We start from the raw sequence: 21613 nt of genomic DNA on the forward strand, positions 1-21613 counted from the left end.
TACACTTCTTCACTTTTCTGTTATTTATTTTGTTTTCATTCTCCTTCGTTTCGGTCAGTAATGTCAACTATACTGGAGATATGTCAACTCGAAAACAGTGCAACACTGTTTACAATGCAAAAGTGTTACAGAGTACCGATTGCCCTTCGCAACGCAATTCACTTTCGCAACGCATTGCTATTCGTAACGCCTTACAGAGTAACCCCCCAGAACTTGCTGGCTGTGAGATAACTTGCACACAAGTGTACATAGATATAACTTTTAATTCAAGCACCATAAGCGAAATCTCCAAAAAACGAGTACCTATAATCTATATTCCGCCTGGTTTAGTATTTTTTAAGATATGAGTAGCTACATCAGAATTATCGTGTTAAGGCGCAACAAGTAGCTGAAACATTTTTAATTAATTAGTTAAGTGGGCGATTGGCCTGCGGCAGACTGTCTGATAAGGCAAACACTCAAAATCGATCACGTTTACCATACTATGACGACTGCTGCGACACGTACTGCATGGGTTTAGCACTGTTAAAGAAATACTCTCATTCTTACTACCATTACTTCTTCTCTTCATAATACGTTATATATAATTTTCGTCGGTATTTTCGTGCTGGCATCTCTGTTGCTTAATGAAGTGAAGTGACTTACAAGTTTATGCACAACTTCAAAAAAAACTTATAGGTATAATTGTATGGATATAATTTCATGTATGATATACGCGTGGATGTTTCCATCATGTACCTACTACAGCATACAGTGAAATACACTCTCTATTACAGAGTATTTTTCAACATATTTATTCACTTGCAAATAATTTAATTTCAATTATTTTTTATTGCGATGGTCAGAAACCATTTTAACAAAAACGAAGTAAGGTAAAGCTGAGTTTGTTCGCAACCAAATATTAGATATTCTTGCCATTTGTGGGGATTATAAGTGCGTGAAATACTTTGAAGATTCTGCAAAAATGTTTACCAAAAAGTTCCGAAGATAACTCACAGATAAATGAACCAATACAATACAACAGTTATGGAGAAAGTACTATATTTAGACAATTATATATAAAATAATATTAAATATAAATCGGTTACTTACAGTTGTTACGAGTAACCGTTAGTGCAACAAAGGTTTTATACCCGCTGTGCAACATGTTGCCATAGTTTTGAAAAAATAATAATAAATTAACAAATGAATAACATACTGAAAACAGGAACTTTCAATATTTACCGAACCAAATATTTGATATGAAAGTGTCTGTGTGTATGGCGGTGAAATTGTGTGTTTTCCGCAGTAACAATTAGTAGCTATGGTGTTCAAATTGAAACGCGTCGAGCGCACGAAGCGAAAAATACTATAAACAAGTAAGGAAGGGCTAAGTTTGGGTGTAACCGAACATTTTATACTCTCGCAATTTATTGATGTAATTTTATAAAGATAACACAACTCGACCCATATATTTGGTATAAACTTCAATAGAATAACGAAAATCATCATAAATAGTATATGGGGACTGAGGTAATTCCTAAACCGATTTCACTCGTTTTCACCACCAAGATACAACGTATCGAAGACTATACGCTCACTTAATTTAATATTACTTATAATTAGGTATATGGGATCTGGGGGAAGTTATGACCCGATTTTTACCATTTCAGGTACAGAGAGAATCTGTTATAAGAAAAAAATTCAGAGGGAATGAATTACATTAAAATATCTGCGTGATTTACCTATATTCTCGGTGAAAAATTAACCTTAGGCACTGAGTTCTTCATGTTCGATATCAGGGGCCTTGAAAAGTCATGGTCCGATTTTGACAATTTTTCCACAAATGATGTCACAGCTCAAATACAGTATTTGTGTACAGTTTTATTCCGCTAGCTTCATTGGTTCCTTAAGAATACATTATAAAGTGAACGAATCAGATGGAATTCAAAATTGAGTTATATGGGAAGTAGACGTAGTTGTGAACCGATTTCGCCCATATTCCACATGTGTCATCAGGGTGTCAAAAAAGTGTTATATACCGAATTTCATTGAAATCGGTCGAATAGTTCTTGAGATATGGTTTTTGACCCATAAGTGGGCGACGCCACGCCCACTTTCCATTTTGTAAAAAGATCTCAGTGCAGCTTCCTTCTTCCATTTCTTATGTAAAATTTGGTGTTTCTGACGTTTTTCGTTAGGGAATTAACCCACTTTTAGTAATTTTCAACCTAACCTTTGTATGGGAGGTGGGCGTGGTTGTTATCCGATTTCTTTAATTTTTGGACTGTATAAGGAAATGGCTAAAAGAAATGACTGGAGAAAGTTTGGCTCATAAAGCTTTATTGGTTTGCGAGTTATATACATAAAACCTATTTGGGGGCGGGGTCACGCCCACTTTTCCAAAAAAATTACATCCAAATGTGCCTCTTTATAGTGAGATCCTTCATACCAAATTTTATTTCCATAGCTTTATTTATGGCTTAGTTATGACACTGTATAGGTTTCGGTGTCCACCATTTTGTGGGCGTGGCAGTGGACCGATTTTTCCCATTTTCGAAAGCAACCTCCTCAGGGTGCCAAGGAACATGTGTTCCAAGTTTCATTAAGATATCTTAATTTTTACTCAAGTTATCGCTTGCACGGACAGACGGACGGACAGACATCCGGATTTCAAATCTACTCGTCATCCTGATCATTTATGTATATATAACCCCATATCTAACTGTTATATTTCTTGGTGACACAAACAACCGTTATGTGAACAAAACTATTATACTCTGTGCAACAGGTTGCGAGAGTATAAAAATGCGAAGCCATGTTTCTGGTGTGTGTATGTAAAGTAAGTAAATATTTGTCAAACAAATTGTCGAAAATGAAAGCATAAAATTCGGTAAACGCCAGCAGATGAATGGATTAAGCGTGGCTACGGAATTTTTCATGAAAAATTGTACATTCATCAAAAAACCTAAAGGGAGAAATTCACATGTAAATATGTATGTATATAATATAGGTACGAGTATATGTATGTGTGTAAAATTGTAAAAAAAGATTAAAAAATTGTATGAATTAAAATGTGCTGCAATGTTTTTTACACGTGGAATAGAGCGAACGAAGGTTTATAAGCAAAAAGAGCATAACTCAATTTTATAGAAAAACATTTAAATATTTTTTAAACTCGCTTTAATGGTATTTAACAACATTAACTGTTGGTAAATTGTTACTGATTAATATTTAATTTTTTTTTTTAATTTTATAACTGATTTACTTCAATAGTCACCAGAAATGTCTAGCAAAAACGTATGACAGTAACCCTTGTTACTGGTTTTACCAACAGTAGTTATTCACGCTTCGACTGTAGTTAAAGTTTTTTATTATTTTTCCAGCGAAAGAAAATGGTTTTTTGCCTATAGAATCTGCCTATTCGCACATGTCGGCGTTATTAAAAATACGAAAACAACACACACAAACATACGCACATATGACAGAGGTCTATAAATTAAACGAGTCAGGATTTGTATGAAAATATGAAAACATCAGCGCGATGCTGAGATCAGCGCTCAGTGATTCCGACAAAAACAATAGTGTTTTTTTTTTGTAATTCTTCCAAACAAAAGGCGTCGTCACTGCTGATAGATAGAAATTCGAGGTTTTTTTATCATTTGTGCCAAGAGTAGGTTTCAGTGTGTGCTTTAAACTCGTTTGTAACGGTATTTCTCAATTTAATGCAAAGAATTTAGTAGTCGGGTTTAATACAAAAAACGACGATTTCCTTCATATATACAATTTTTTTACTTTCGATGTTATTAGATGGCGCTTCCATCCGAATCTTTAACCGTCCTTAATGAATCCCAATATATTATATAGGCGATACAATTTTTTTACGAATTTAAACAAAGGTAAAGGAAATTCAAATGAATATTTCAATTTTACTAAATTTACCTTCGGATCATAATTTTCAAAGTGCATTTTTCAAAATCTTTATATTTTATAAGCGCAGTTAGAGCGGGTTTCGCTTCAACTCAAACAACTTTATTAAATCCTGTCATGTTTAGAAGGCGGTACTTAAATTATAGATGAATCTGATAACGCAAAATAAAAGTAAACGCACTGTACCATCTCACCTCAAATGGATATTATCGGAGTCCCGAAAGAAAGATTCCTTAGTAGCTGTTTTACCTCGTGTAATGAACTTCAATACATTGAAATTCAAACCAATTATTTTACAACCAATATTATATAGAAAATAAACGTAGCCCATGGCCTAGGAATAAGAAATCATTTTTACACAATTTTGAGTTTTTTGACACAAAAATTGGAAGACAAAGTAGGTGATGCCACGTCTATATTATTACTGAAACATGAAGGTTTGCGTTTCATCATGGGATGATATACGATCCAACAACTAGTGAAAATTATTAAAATTTACTACCGAAATTCGGTTTATTATCTAGAAAATAATCCAATTAATAATTTTTATTTATGGAAACAGTAAAACCTAAAATTGAGCAATCAAAAAGTTACAAGCATTATCAAGGACAATATAACCAAAATAATATAGTGAAACTATAAATTATATACTTTACAACCCAGTCGCATAAAAAAGCATTCATATTTACACAACATATTAAACTAATTAGCTTTATACACAGTAAATAACAATTTTATGACCGCAAATTGTCAAAATATGCATTTTACTTTAGTTACAACCTTATGGACAATTGTCCGGAAAGATTTTCAACAAATAAAGCAAAATGTTGTTCCATTCAAAGTCACGCAGAAGTCTAATGTAAATATGTGAAGATAAATGCATAAAACTTTAAATGAAACACAGTGACACGCTTTGTTCCGACGAGGTCAACGCCATTACACCCATTTTACGGACCCTGTCACCAACTCTTTCGTACTTCGCATAACAAGCACACATGAATTCCCAGTTGCAAAACAACTTTTATTACACGCAGCACTAGCAGGTGGCAACGACACACAGTTTTTGGTGTTGACACTGAACGCTCATTGAGTGGACTTTACGGACTTTATTGCATGCGTCTAGTACATATTTATAATATCCAGTGGAAATGAAGAGCTTCACAAATTGTCCTGTGCATGCGTGAATGCCCGTCAAACGATTTGTTTTTGTGCATAACACTCTAACTATGAGTGGCTTTATTTATTACAACGGTAACTGTTGATTTCTGCAGTCAATGCAGGTTTCATAACTGTAGTTACAAGGTTGCAAAACAACTGTTTCGATTTCTATTGAAATGTTTTCGATTGAGAATAACTTGTTCTCTTGACGTAAATATTTGTGTGTACAAAATATTTTGATATAAAAAATTCTGTTACAAATAACTAGGACTTTATCTTGAAACTATATTTTTTCACAACAAATTATAAATATTCATATCCCGGTGATAATTTGTACCAAAAATATGCAATTCTTCATTATAATAATTAGAGCGACTCCTAGCGTTTTTTTTTCTGTAATCCTATATCGAGACTAGTTGTCTGAATTGAAAGTATCAAAATATTACAGAACTTTCAAACCAATTTCTAGGAAAAGAGCAATTTGTATTTATATGTCTATTAAAACGGTAAAATTAATGCACAATGTCATCATGGTCAGATTATTAATCACTAAATAATCTTTCGATATATTGAAGGTTATGAATCATTACCTCCAATATCTGATCTTGACTTTATTATATGAGGTTTGGGAATCCGATTTATACTTTAAAATATTTTCATATTGTCTTTGATATTTATTGGTTGATGTTATAACCATTTCTATGACAAGAAGTTGAATAAATTGCTTTATATGCATATGATTCAGAAGTCAAGAGTAATATAAAATAATAGAACAACAAATCAAGTTATAGAACCTCTTTCTTCAAAAACAATGAATTGATTATACATAGGATCTTTAATGCTGCATATATTATCGTATACACTTCTAGAACGTATAATAAGCAGACTACTACACTGATATAACTATAAAAATTGTAAAATTGTAATTTTGTAACCAAATTCAAGTTGACAGGACGATTTATAAATGAATCTCAGCCACTCAATTACTTGAAGACAGACTTTGTAGAGCAGACATCGCACCGGATAAGATACTTAGAAGAGTAAGTGAAAAGGTCAACATATTTTAAGCACAAACTCAAGGGAGAAAATATACAAAATCATGCAAAAATTTATTTATACTTGTATAAAAGAGAAAAATAGCTTTTTCCACGACAATAATAGCTTTAAATAAACCGTACTCAAAAGTTGTGTAGGTTTTTTGCAATCTTTATGTACGAGTTTTATATGCATATACTCATTCATATAAATAGAGTATACGCATTGAACGCGTATATAGTTAAATGTGGCGCCTCTAGTGAACACCGGTTACACGCAAATGACGATCAACTGAATGTATTGGGAATATTTAAAAGATATCTTCAATATGAATGTCTCATCAACGGTTAAAAACAATAACAATAAAATTCAAATACACTTACCTTACTTTAGCAGGCTTTCACAGCAATAAAGACCGGGAAATTTCCACTAGTGGGCGACGGAGCGTATGAGTAACATCAGTGGTATTTTTAGTGCATGCATTTAAATGTTCACCGTTTACGTTAAGGATTTATAGTTGTAGAGTTTAAAACATTTTTATTTTTTATCTATTTTGTTATTATCTGAATAAGTACAATTCATCTGTGCGATGCACATTTGCTCATGTTTAATGATTACCTGGAAAGATAGAGAGAAATATTTAATATATATGAATAAAATATATATGTATAAAAAAATAATATAAATTTATAAGTGACACGAATTTAGAAGAAAAGGTTTTAAAAATATTACATAAATACTGCAGCTGGAAATAATGAAAACAAAATCTGCAGGAGACATTATGTTTATTTAGCAATATTTGTGTTCCAATGTTTGTTAGGATTAAGCACTTAGGAATAGTTTACAAAATACCATATCAGGTCTAGAGTAATATGAGGTCTTAAATAGATTATAATGGTGCTTCCGAACTTGAGTCAAGTTCACAATTTCTTTGTCGGTTGCAGCTACTGTTTGACTAATTCTCCAAGTAAAGGCATATATTTTAAATTTATTAATGGATTTGGAAATCGCCATGGAGTTTTTAACGTCGACCATTATTTTGTTTGAAAGACAAAAACATTGCGGAAAAAGTATTTGTAAATTATTGAACTAGCACTCATAACATTCATTAAATGGAATTAAAGGCGATGGAAGGGTGAAACTGTTGCTACAGTTTATAAAACTGGCATTATTAAAGGTAGTCAAAGTTACATATACACTTCTATATTTTTACCTTCCATGTGTTAGGCTTGATGTTCGCAAAATTATAACGATTCTGGCATACATTTTATTTACTACTTTCTACCAAGTTCACCATTACTCAACCTAACTTAGAATAGTCGAAATGATTGATGGCGCTGCAAAATGTCTACGTCAATTGACATACGCGCTACAAGAAAAATTATTCTAATAGCAATTCTGCTAGGCTAAGTAAAGTTTATAATAAATGCTGACGCTTGACAAGCCCACAGAAACTAGCCCACACAAACGGTGTACGACACGGAAAAGCGTGCGATGTGATTTCCACCATTTCAATATCGACATTAATGTTAAAGGTCAGCATTGTATCATTAATTTTAACCATTAAATATACGAAACCATTCGCGGTACAGTTATGGTGACAAAAGTGACAGCACCTCCGGCCCTCATCAAGTTGCTTTCCATTGAAAATGTTCATCGTTAAGTGAAAATATGTAAATGTAACGGGAAAATTATTTCATATTATTTAGCAAAATCATCACAGATGTCACAATCAATAAATACTGAGTACTCAACAGCTGTTTGTTGAACCAAGTGCCATTTGACCCGTGTTGATCCCCAGGCAGCAGACAATTTTGTAGCATCATTTTCAATTTATGCCGTCGCTATTCATTTGTGTTTTATGTAAATGCCCTCAGCTGCCTTGGAGAAAACTTAAGCGCTATTCGTAAACATTTCAAATTAGTTATGGCAGCCATTACGTAAGTACATCCTTTGTCCAAGTCGCATTGAAGCGTAGAGATATTTAAACCGCTGGAAATATTGGTTTGCTCGAAATTATGGGAATGATGTTACCAAGTTAGAAATTTATAAATTTTTTCCGGTTTGTAGACTGTTGTTAAGAAAATAACAAACAAAAATTCTCCTATTTTTGAATGTCAGATATTGTTATCGTAAATATGGAGAAATTTAATAGTAATTTTTATAAAATTTCGTTACTAAATGAATAGATTTTTAATATGAGTAGATTTTAAATTCCGTTATTGGTCTTCTGAATCTACACGCTATGTGTTTGATATACCACTAGACTAGTAGTCTATTACCTATGGACTTGGCATTGAAATTAATATTTACAAATTCGTTTTTAAAAATAAAACACTGTTGCTGTCCTTCAAAGTAAAGTGTTTTGTGGTGAACTAATGTTATCATCATCATCAATTGGCAATACATTCGGGTGTCAGTTTTGACAGCGTCCATAAGCCTTCGCCAATCGTCTCAGCATTGCGCACGACGGTGCCAGTTGGGGATTTCAAGCTTCGCCAGATCTACATCCATTTGATTCTTTCACATTAGTTTCGGTCGTCCTTTTCTTCGTCAGCCGCCAGGGGTACCGTATCGTATATTTTACGCGCTGGAGTGTTTTCCTCCTTTCGGGCGATATTCCCAAGCCAACGCAGCCACTCTATTTTTAGGCGCCGCACTATGTGCATATCGTCGAAGAGCTCATACAGCTCGTCATTCCAATGAATCCAGTACTCACCTACGCCCACGCGTAGCGGGCCATAAATTCTTCGGAGGACTTTCTATCAAACGCTCCTAAGGAGTGCTTATCTTTGTTGGTCATCGTCTATGCTTCCGCACTATACGGGTATGATGACTGCCTTATACAGCGTTATTTTAGTTTTGCGAGAGAGGGCTCTGCTTTTCAATTGCCTACTGAGCCCGTGATAGCACCTGTTGGCAAGAGTGATCCTCCGATTGATTTCGTGGCAGACGTCATTGTTGGTATTTATGCTGGAGCCTAAATAGACGAAGTCTTTTACTACCTCGAAGTTATAACTGCTAACAGTGAGGTGGTCTCCTAATCGCTGGGATCTTTTGCATGATGACAAGTACTTCATTTCGCCAAACAATTTGTATGAACAAATGTACAAACAAATATACTGATCAAAACCAGATCATCTAGGTATTGATGAATATTATTGGGTGCACAAAATAAACAAAGTTTGAACTTAATGGAAATGTCTCACAACAGATAACAAACGCTCCATTAGTTGCTAATGATTTCTTCAAAAGAATATAAAAAGAAGCAGTATTCAGATCTGAAGTCTAAATGTTCTACATAAATAATGTTCCATTCCACGGGACCTTTGAGCTTCCTTAATATATTATATTACAGAAACGACACTTGATTATATAATTAACTAGCTGACCCCACAGGCGTTGCCCTGCGTGAAATTATTTGTTTTGAAAAGGAAAGAAAGTTGAATTTAGATTGTATTGAAAAGCATTTATTTTCGATTTCTCTACATTTTTTTTCAATATAACGCAGCTTGATAAACAACATTTTTTGTTTTCTGTTCCGGAGCGTAAATGTACAGAGAAGATGGTTTTTCAACTCGTGAACACTCCACATATAGCTGACCGTATGAAAAACATGACATTTCCAGATTTATGCCACACATTTCCAGCGACTGTCTGTGTGACCTGTTGATTGACATCGCAAATGCAAGTTTTAGTGGAAACTAATACGTTTGAACTGAAATGGCAAATCGTTGGAACTCAGAGGAATTGGTGGAATCAAGTATTCTACCCCTTGTAAGTCCCTTTCAAAATTCTTGCAACTATCACATTATTCGATAGATGCGTCACAATCAGGGTTCAATTACAGAGTTTCGACATAATTCCATAATAATGACGAATCCAACTTTAAGATGTAAACGATGCGGCGGCATGTCAAGCAAATCCAAAAAATTTAGAAAATCAACACACAAATCTCCCTGAATTTTACTTGAATCGTATAAATTAAGTCATCAACATCGGTATTTTTGACAGCTAAAATTGCGCGTGCACTTAACCAATCGTAGTTACTTATAATTTTCGCCAATGTATTCAGATATACATTCGTCTTTCGTTGAAGTGAATTGACAAATGGCAGGTGGAATTGATATCAAACCATTGGAAAAATAGACCGGAATTTGTCCATTTACAATTTTTAACAATTCTTCTGTGGTTTTATCCTGCTGCAGGAACACTCGCATATTCATGGTCAATCATATGGTTTTCACGTACCGCCACAAATTCTATGACTTGAAACATTCAATTCATCCGCCGCTGTTGATTTTGGAATAACAGGAAGTATTTGTCGAAAATCGCCATCTAAGGGTATCATTGCGCAACCAAAGCGACGATTATTATTCCACAGATATTTCATTGTTCTGTCTAAAGAATTGCACTTATCTCATACTATCAGTTTACAATTTTTCAACACTTTTGCCATAGCTGATTGCCTTGCAAACAGGTGTTTCATTGATTTGCATGTTTAACGGAAGCATCAGTGCCGAATGTGCCGTTCTTCCAACTTCTAGTAACGTTGCAGCAATTCCAGTAGATGCGAGAGCAAACGCAATGCCATTTTGAAATCGTATTGTTGCCAAAATCAATATTATCTGTTCCGCTGTTGTTATCAACTTAAATATAATTCTTTAATTATTATCTTTCTAGGAAATTTTCAATATTACAAGGTTGCTTAAATTTTCAATATTTGTTCACTTTTTCCCTGTACTTCCACGGATATTTCAATACTAAAACAAATAAGGAAAGGCTAAGTTAAGGGTGCAACAGAACATTTTATACTCTCGCAATTTATTCCTCTAGTTTTATTGAAATATCACACAATTTGACCCATATATTCGGCATAAAGTCCAATAGAATAACGAAAATCATCATATATAGTATATAATACAACTCTAACAAATAATTTCGAACAAATTAGTTATCACAAAAACGGTACTTAACTTTTGTGTATCTTGAACCGCTTTCGCAGCGCAAGGAACGGAAGCCCTCAAAGATAAATAATTTCCCCCGTTTTTTACACATTTACCACTGTTTCTTCGCTCTATCGCTATTGGTCGCAGCATGATGCTATATGGCCTATAGCGTTCCTCGATAAATGGACTATCCAACACAAAAAGAACTATTCAATTCGAACCAGTAGTTTGGGAGATTAGCGCGTTCAAACAAACAAACAAACAAACTCTTCAGCTTTATAATATTAGTATAGATGAAAAAATTTTAGCGATAATTCAAAAGTAATTAAAGCAATTAATTTTGCCGGTACTTCCTCAATTATTTCCATTCTCGTTTCTCGTAAACTCTCAAGTACGTGTATATTATAGTTAGACAATTATCAACAAATCTTTTTGTGGTTTACACATTTTCAAATGAGTATTTTAGACTGCAAATACAACACTGTGCGCCGTCTTCATGTGAGACTCAACAATATTGAAGAAAGAAGCTTCTGCTACAGAAGAATAAATAATACAAAGAGTACAAAATGCCTTGTTACACATGTTTTCGTATAATCTCATGACATATTTCTCTATTAGCCCAAGCGTATGTGCATAATCTTTTTATTATGTAATAATAAAGTGACTTAAAATTGCAATAAAGTTTTGAAGCCTCAAAACATTCTCAAAGGCGATTTACAGCGCCAAGGTAACTAAATGCTCGTTTGTATTTATACTCAGAGGACATGCACAGACATTATATATTCTCTTAACATGCACACATATGTATGTACACACATGTGCGACAATAAATTTTCAATAAAGCATGCGATAAAAGTTTACAGCATTTCTTTGGAATCCTGCAAGAATTCAAATTTATACAACATACGTGTACACAGACAAGATGCCATCAGCAAGCGATGCATCAAACCCCCAACGGAACTTCATTATTCACTTCATATACAACAGCTTAGTGAATTTTTAAGGAGACATCTGCCAAAAGTCAAAATCAAATTGCCTTCATAATATTCCAACGAATTATGAATATAGCACGCAAGCCAAACGCTAAAGATGTTTAGCATACGAGTATACATACATAACGGGTGATTTTTTTGAGGTTAGGATTTTCATGCATTAGTATTTGACAGATCACGTGGGATTTCAGACATGGTGTCAAAGAGAAAGATGCTCAGTATGCTTTGACATTTCATCATGAATAGACTTACTAACGAGCAACGCTTGCAAATCATTGAATTTTATTACCAAAATCAGTGTTCGGTTCGAAATGTGAAATCCGCTTTTTTATCGACAAATTTTGTTCAGCGATGAGGCTCATTTCTGGTTGAATGGCTACGTAAATAAGCAAAATTGCCGCATTTGGGGTGAAGAGCAACCAGAAGCCGTTCAAGAACTGCCCATGCATCCCGAAAAATGCACTGTTTGGTGTGGTTTGTACGCTGGTGGAATCATTGGACCGTATTTTTTCAAAGATGCTGTTGGACGCAACGTTACGGTGAATGGCGATCGCTATCGTTCGATGCTAACAAACTTTTTGTTGCCAAAAATGGAAGAACTGAACTTGGTTGACATGTGGTTTCAACAAGATGGCGCTACATGCCACACAGCTCGCGATTCTATGGCCATTTTGAGGGAAAACTTCGGAGAACAATTCATCTCAAGAAATGGACCCGTAAGTTGGCCACCAAGATCATGCGATTTAACGCCTTTAGACTATTTTTTGTGGGGCTACGTCAAGTCTAAAGTCTACAGAAATAAGCCAGCAACTATTCCAGCTTTGGAAGACAACATTTCCGAAGAAATTCGGGCTATTCCGGCCGAAATGCTCGAAAAAGTTGCCCAAAATTGGACTTTCCGAATGGACCACCTAAGACGCAGCCGCGGTCAACATTTAAATGAAATTATCTTCAAAAAGTAAATGTCATGAACCAATCTAACGTTTCAAATAAAGAACCGATGAGATTTTGCAAATTTTATTTTTTTTAAAGAAAGTTATCAAGCTCTTAAAAAATCACCCTTTATATGTACTTAAATACGCTTGTTTGAAAATTAAGGCAACAAAGGGAACTTTAAGAATACACAAATCTTGAAGAATGTCGATGAGCATGCTATTTCTACGTTGTAAGTGGATATGTAATACGTAGAAAATATGTGTCGACAAAATATGGGCGTATTAGGGTGGCTCTAAACTAAATTAATTTAAATTCTTACTATCGAATTAATCTCTAAAAAGTCTCAAAAAAGAAGAGTTACATTGGCCTTCAATAGTTCTTTCAGTATAGAAGGAGAATTTTAGCGCAAAATAAAGAAAAATAGTAGATCCTTGAATCAAATGCATGAAATGAACAGCGCTATTTTGGCTATAGCTTAAACCTTTTTAGATGATCAAACTCATACGAATAATTTGGAGACTTATTTTTCGAAATTCACACGTTTTTCACAATTCAACCGTTCAAGTAAAACTAACATTCAGAGCATTAGACTGGTTGACCCACAAAATATATGTATATCCTATGAATAATCTACAATATTCGACCATATATAGTTAGCAACTGGGAGTAAACTAATCCCAGTGGCAATTGAAAACCTAACGCATCAAACCTTCAAAGTGGAATGAGTGACAGCGGGTGCTCTACCCAAAATGAGTGCGTCAAAGTTTTAATGTTTTCTCATACCCTCGATTTTCGTTTTATTTTGCATGCTATAATGGAGTATGGAGTAATGGTAATGTGGAGATGTAGAGGTCTACAATTGACACATGGATATTAATAAATAATCGCATATTTAAATACATATTACATTATTGTCGTTTTGACCATTTACCCTTTCTACTTTTATCCCCCAAATTCATGATGTAACAAACTGTCAGAATAAAATTGTTTGAGGCTGTCTCGTCAAAATAGAAATGTCTGCAACATGAATTTTAATAAATAATGACATATTTAAATAAACATTCGAAACATTTTCATCCCAAGCGGACTGAAAGCAAAGTATGACGTGTGTCGCACAAATTTGGGTATAACTGTTATCAAAGTTGTCAAACAATTCGGGTCCGTTCAAGAACCTCGAACAGCACTCTTAAAAATTACTTACTGAAGTATAGTCAGCAGCATTAAAAAATATATATAACCACCCTCATGTGTGCATTATCATTAAATTTTTGTATGTGCGAAAATATATTTCGATTTACTGCCTTCATGGAGCAATGACAAACGTTTTAAAAATCAAGTAAATAAGTGGCTCCATTTTCCTCCACAAATCATTTTAACACCGTGTGGTTACGCTTAAATTCTTACATTTAACTGATTGCGTGACTAATAAATTCAACCAAAATGACAAAATATGTTCTTTGTCACGGTTGAAGTGAAAGTTGTTTGGTAGAAAATCCCATATTACGTTTACAAAATGTTGCCTACTGTTCTTAACTACAACAAAACCGCAGAAAATATAAAGTGGAAGCAATACATTTTCAAATTATGACTTTTCATATTTTATAATATTTAATATATGTAATGCTATGAGGGAGAGGTAAGAGAGGTTCACACGCTATAATTTCGAACGTACTTTGGAATGAAGCCTTAGGATTGTCAACTATACAACACATTACGAATACAAAGTTTTATAATTTTAAAATCAAGTTAACGCTTTCATTCATTTCACTTTGGAAGTTCGTTGGCTGACAAGTGGAATGGAATTCGAAAGAAAATATGAGAACAGAACTGCTTTCATTTCGGACTGAGCAGAATATCACTCTCTAAGCGAGCCAATGACAGTATAAACATATTCTGAGTGCGATTTTGATTTAATGAAATACAATTTGGAAAGCGAAATATTATCATAAAGTTTGTTAAAGATTCCGGATTTTAAGAGCTTCTACTTTTATGTTAACTTTAATAGAATATAAGAAGACGTACGGCAAGATACCTGCTAAGGGATCTAATTCTGAATGAAACATATTAAACTCAATTTTCATTAATCTCAGTATTACAACCCTGTTACAACTCTCAATGTGGCTGCAATGTGGCTGCATTCTCTTCAAAATGTAAGTACATAAGTATACTCGTAAGCTTGTCTGACAATGTGAGAGATGTGTGTAAAAGACAATATTGTAGCTGTCACTTCATATCACTGGTGATACATCAATGTTAAAAAATAATACATTACAAGGTTGCTTAAATATGTATACCAACAACTCTGCTCACACACCTAAACAACCATAGAATTGAACTGTCATGTGTTATGTGATGTGAAATGTGAATGATTAGAGATAAAAATAACTGTTGTCAAGAACTCGAATAAATATCATTCGAGAAAACAACAAAGTAGACGGGGCGGAACGATGTTTGTAACGCAAAATGCGCTTAAATTAAAAAAAATATATTTTATGCAAATCTCTTGTCAGATATTCTTTTGCTGTTTACTCAAGTACTTATTCGTTCTTGTTTCATGTGATTTTTCTGTGTTATGTATTTATGTTATTTCATTGGCAAAGCAAAGAGCAAAGTAGAGATGCAAAACTAAAGTAGAAAATAATTCTTTTCCTTAAATTGTAAATTCAAATTTTAAATTGTTTATGGTATGTATAGATATTTGACCCACTAGGTAAAAGAAACATACAAATTTTGTAAAGCTGCAAAAAGCTCAAAAAGCTGACCACTGTCAAACATAAAAATTCTCAAAGAACCTTTTGTAGATATATAAAAAAATTTCGAAAGAAATAAATGAAAACAGAGGTTGTACTGTAAGATAAATAGATAGAGAGTATATAGAAAAATAGAAAAACAAATATTGAATTATTAAAACATTGTATATACATACATATTTATCATAAAATTTCTTTCCACTGATATCTTATAAAAATAACATTATCTATTGCTTTACACAGCCAAACATTTGCGGAATGAAACCAAATGTGCACATATCGTCCATCATCGGTGAGAATTAATTGACAGCTTTTTCCACAAAAAGGTTTTAATTCAAATTCGATGGTATTATGCCACACGCAACATACATACTATATAGTATTCTCGTATATAACATATTTTAATTACATCTACTTTGTTGGGCCAGCGACTAAATTGACAGGTAATGAGATTTGGCTCACCGCTATTAAATGAAATTTACAAGCCAAACCCACATAAGCCGAAAAATAAATCGATTTTTGTTGTCTGGCTCTTCATTTCCGTTAACCGCAAAAGGTCGGCTTTCACGCAAACCAAAATAAAAATGCGCCAGCTACTCACTATCTAACAAAACGCAGAAACACAAACATTTCGCTTAAGTTTATTCAATCAATTAAAGCAAATCAGAACGCAACCGCAGGCCGACAAATGTACTCTTTTGCACTGTCGTCAATAAAACCAACGCAAAATCGTTGTCAGGATAAGCCTTTGTAATGTCAATAAGGTAGCAACAACGGGCAAACATACAAAACACCGTTATCGAATTTCCAAGAGGTTGTGTTAGCAAGTTCGAGAAATCGAGAAAAGATTGCATTTATTAATGTTCGAGTTGAAATGGGAAGTTGGAAAGTTTAAATGGATTTCTTTAACCTTCACATTCAGCCATTGTCAAACGTAAATTATACGAATCCTACCAAAGGCATACAAATTAAGCCAACAATGTGCAACAGGTTTGTATGTCTTTGTAGGTGTATTAAGTGCTTTCATTAGCCTCGGTGTTGTTTTGGTGTGAATAAACTTCAGTATTATTTTTCAGTCTTTGTTGGCTTCGAATTTCCTCTTCATTAAAACACACGTAAGGTAGCACAAAGTTCGAGTGTAACCGAATATTTTATGCTCTCGCAATTTATTGCTGTAATCTTACTAAAATAATACATAATTTGACCCACATATTCCGCATGGAGCCCAATCAAATGGCAAATATCATTGTATATAGTATATGGGGCAGAGGTAATTTCTGGAACAATTCAAAATATTTTTGGCACCAAGCTACATCAATTTGTCATGATATCTCACATATTATCCGATATGTACGGTATAAAGTCCATCGGAAGTTTGAAAACAGTATATGAGGTATATGGCTAGAGAAAGTATTGACTCGATTTTGCTAAATTTTGACACAAGTGCATACTGGCATAAAAACGGATCTCCTCTGAATTTCTTTAGAATAACTGGGAAATTTAACGATATTTTCTGTAAATAATTTGTCACAAGCAATGAGGTCCTCATTTGTTTGATATCTGTGGTTTTAAAAAGTTATAGTCTGATTTCGGCGATTTTTAGGTGGAAAATGTCACACTAACAATTCAGGATTTTATACAAAGTTTTATTCCAATAATTTAAATATTATAAATTAAACAAATCAGATGGAATTCAAAATTGTGTTAAATGGGAAGTAGGCATGATTGTGAATTTCAAAATATACTATTGGGATGACAAAGAAATGTTTCGAACCGCATTTCGTTGAAATAGGTCGAGCAATTCCACGTGCATGTATATATTGTATCAATAATATACTCGTACTAGTCAGTATGCTTCGAAAAATCTAAAATTATTGGATGGACTTCAGTGAATAAGCAACAGCTTCAACTTCAGTATGAAGTAAGATTTTAAACACCAAGGAGTTTTTGATTAAATACTTTCCAAATAAAGACTCATATGCAGTTCGATGCATTGTAGAGTAATGAAGGAAACATGTTCAATGGTAAAGTACTGCTGGAACAAAAATGAGTGGTGCATACAGACTTCAGAACAAGAAATTTCTCTATGAAGGTAATTTTGGAATTATCTTCATTTGTACTTGTACACACTTCAATCTAAATGAAGGTTCAATAACTGTTCAATAGAAATCTTGTTTATTTCTGTTGGTAAAATTTCCCCTAGTTTCAATAAGTATTCACGAGTCTAATACCGCTTCTTATACTCTCTCATATAACTCGAATATTACATATTCTTGGATTCATCGAATTAAAAATGTATAATAACCTTTTACAGTTGATAGCTCATGGGTACAACAGTAGCCGAAGTTGGAGCATTGAAGATTTTATTAAACTCTCGTGCACGAAAATAAACTATAAACAATAAACCTCAAGTGCAGACATTTAATTAAATATTAATGAGCGCAATAATGTCAAGCGAAGTAAAAAATCAGAATAAAATCACTAAACGACAGTGATAAAATATGAGTGTATGTGTGTGTGTGTGTGTAAGGACAAGCTATTAAAAGCACATTACAACGAGACATTCTTCAGCCAATCACTGACGCACTAAATTATTAATGAATCTAAATAGATGCGAAACACACAACAACAACAACAAGTGACATCCAAATAGATACGAAAAAAATGGAATACAACAACAAGTTAAAGGATGCAAGCGTCTATTCACGGTCTACTGCATCTTCTGCAATGACACTACGCATGAATATTAAATAGGCGAAATAAAAAATTTAGATAGCGGAGAGTGTGCAGCATACAGGGACTGCTAATTGACAAGTGACCGCCAGTGGGGCGTGAGTAAGTGTTATTAATGAGCTCCACGCGCGAACTTCAGTGTTTTTGTTTTACAATGGCCAAATGTAAATAAATTGACTACATTAGCGAGTTTGTATGAGAAGAGGACACAATTTAAAGCGGACTAATTTTTTGTGATTTTGTTGATTTATTTTACAACTAAATCTGCAGAGTTCAATAGTCTGCTGTAATGCGTCAGTGATATGTTGCTTTGAATTAATGACATTGACAATGACATCATACGTAACGTCACCTCAAATATATCAAATATTTCAACAAATATGTATGCGAAAAAAATGGTACTGCTCCAATAAATTCCACTTTGAAACTTGAACTGTGATTTGCAAAATCGTTTCATCAAGTAAGTGCACCTGCACGCAAACTCCATAAAAATCGGCAACCCTCACAGTTTTGTATGGAAACACACAAATTCGATTTGGTTATCCGATGTCAATGTCTTTGCACTTTTCATCAATTTAGCAAATGAAAAGTGTTCTTCACTATTTACCGCCATTGATGAGAAGAGAAAAATATCACTCATACGACATGGGCGCTGATGCGTATGAATATAGATATACATATACTCGTACATATACCAAAATCGAATTTAAAATGAAATGATGAAAAGTGAAAACCGGTGAGAGCTTAAAGCATTTGATGTTGAATTGTGTTATGTAACAACAGCAACTGCATCAGTTAGCACATCACTTATTCACTCAACCTCTCACTCAACATCCATTAAACTCTTCTCAATCACGCCAACACACTGTGCTGGCTGTAAAAAATATTGATTGGCTAACTTTTGGCAGAAGTGATAAGTAATGTTTTTTTTTTGTGATTCTTACAATGTATGCTAGACAATAAGCCTTGAAATCACTCAAATAATTATGCTTGGCTTTCAGCACAAGCGACGTTATAAATAGTTCATCGGAAGTGGTATTAAGTAGTTTTCGACACTTACCTCATACTCAAATGTCAAAAGCTGAATTATTGTAAATATTTATGAATTGCCAAATGTTACACATTCATTCAGCACACTCTCACTTATGAAAGCATCACTCAACATTAGTTTTTACGCCATGGAAATTATTTCTACAAATGTATTAAAATAAACGTATAAATATTAAAAATATTTTTTCGTTTCCATTGTTTGGTAAGCCAAATAAATTTCCGTTAGAATATTGCTATAAACAACCAAAATCTCAAAATATATTTACGAATTTCAGATAAAAATATATTTTAATTGGTATTTTCCATTCTTATCCATATCCGATCTATTTAATACATATTGATTAATTTAAGTATGTATTATATAATTTTCTATCTTAAAACTACTTTATAGACTAACTACTATAAAACTACTATATAGATATAAGATAATAATTTTTTGTTTTTGCTGTTCATAAGAAGTTGGTAAGTTTCATCAACCGATTGTTAATTTATTAGTAATTACTGCCAAACTTACAATGTGGACAATAACCAGAGAGTAGAGTTATTATAGTTACATTCCAGTTCCAACTCGATTTATATTAAATTAAAAATTATTGCAGTAAAATAAGATTTTTCTTTTGTAAATCGATTTACATCAGCGCTTTTATCGAGTAAAGGCCGGTAATTTGATCAATAAACTCCTAACTTGTAGACACTTAATCGTTAAATATATGTCATAGATTTAGCTGAGCCTAGGTGGAAACAATTCTTGACTTGCTCAACAAGCACGGTCGCATATGCCGATTATTGAAATTTGAAAGGAATGACATAAGAACTATAGTAAGAGTGCTAATAGGTCACATACCAGACTAGGAATACAGTGATTGGTATTACGGATAACCTGTCAATTAATTACTGTAAAAGCTGTCAAAAATTAGGAGAAGAAGAGATTGCAGTACATTTTCTATGCGAATGCAAACTCTGTATTTAAAAATAATTGCAACTACCGATCGCAGTTTCTTAAACAAAGTCCTGAACGTTGCACATATAATACTTTTTGAACTGATTATCAATCTCATCAACCTCATCAAGGTTTCACAATGGGTCTTCAAAAGGCCGACATCCACTATACCCACCAGACTACGATTAAAAACCAATTTACTAGGAAATACTATCTACTCCTGATCACATTATTATTTTTTTCACCTTCAAGAGCGGAATAGGGAGAACGATTAACTTGATGTTATCAGTTATCCACTTTGGATGATGATGGATGATTGGATTGGGGTGATCCAAGTAGAGCTAATTTTTCGATAGCTTTTTTTACAGTATTGTTTGTCATTTCATCATGGAAAGACTTACGCCTGAACAACGTTTACAAATTGTTAATTTCATTCAGAAAAAAATGGGTTGGTGTGGTTTGTGCGACCTTGGAATCATCGGTCCATATTTCTTAAAAAATGATGCCGGTGAGAGCGTAACCGTCAATGACAACCGTTATCGCGACGTGATAACTGACTATTTGATGCCTGAAATTTAAGGTCGTGATCTCAGCGACATTTGATTGCAACAAGACCGCATTTCCCACACATCGCATAAATCTGTGGATTTATTGAAAGAACATTTCGATGAGCAGATAATTTCACGTTTTGGACCGGTCGATTAACCGCCAAGATCCTGTGATATCACACCGTTAGACTCCGACCAAACCTAATGCGTGTCATTCGCCAATTACGACTCGAAATGCTCGAACCAGACATCAAAAATTGGACTCAACGGATGGAAACGTAGCCAGCAACATTTAAAAGAAATAATCTAAATGCCAAAGAAAGTTCAGATTTGAATTTTTTATGTTTTTTTTCTATAAAAAAGTAGGGAACTTCGAAATTGATCACCCTTTTAATAGTAAGATAATTTCTACTCGTGTGGACTCAAAAAAGCGGGTTTACTTATTTTTAATCGCTAGACAAAAGGCAAATCAATAATATGATACAAATTAATAGTATTATTTATTACATAACATCGCCATAAAGTTAGGGCTTACCAACTCTATCGAAAATTTCCTTTGCCCTTGTTAGACTGTTCAGTGTTTTCATTGCATCTCAACATATAACTTCTGCAG

At 33.7% G+C, this 21613-nt stretch overlaps 1 protein-coding gene across 6 annotated transcripts in view; it reads right to left on the reverse strand.

Annotated features, from left to right (window-relative positions):
* Positions 1-21613, reverse strand: part of LOC105215663 (RYamide receptor) — a 274717-nt gene that overhangs the window by 235617 nt on the left and 17487 nt on the right. For all 6 annotated transcript variants that reach the window (XM_054225774.1, XM_054225776.1, XM_054225775.1 and 3 more), the window contains exon 2: positions 6486-6720. The gene's annotated coding sequence lies outside the window, so the exon portion shown is untranslated. The remainder of the gene's footprint in view (positions 1-6485; positions 6721-21613) is intronic.

This window comes from Zeugodacus cucurbitae, chromosome 2, assembly GCF_028554725.1.
Source record: "Zeugodacus cucurbitae isolate PBARC_wt_2022May chromosome 2, idZeuCucr1.2, whole genome shotgun sequence".
NCBI lineage: Eukaryota > Metazoa > Arthropoda > Insecta > Diptera > Tephritidae > Zeugodacus > Zeugodacus cucurbitae.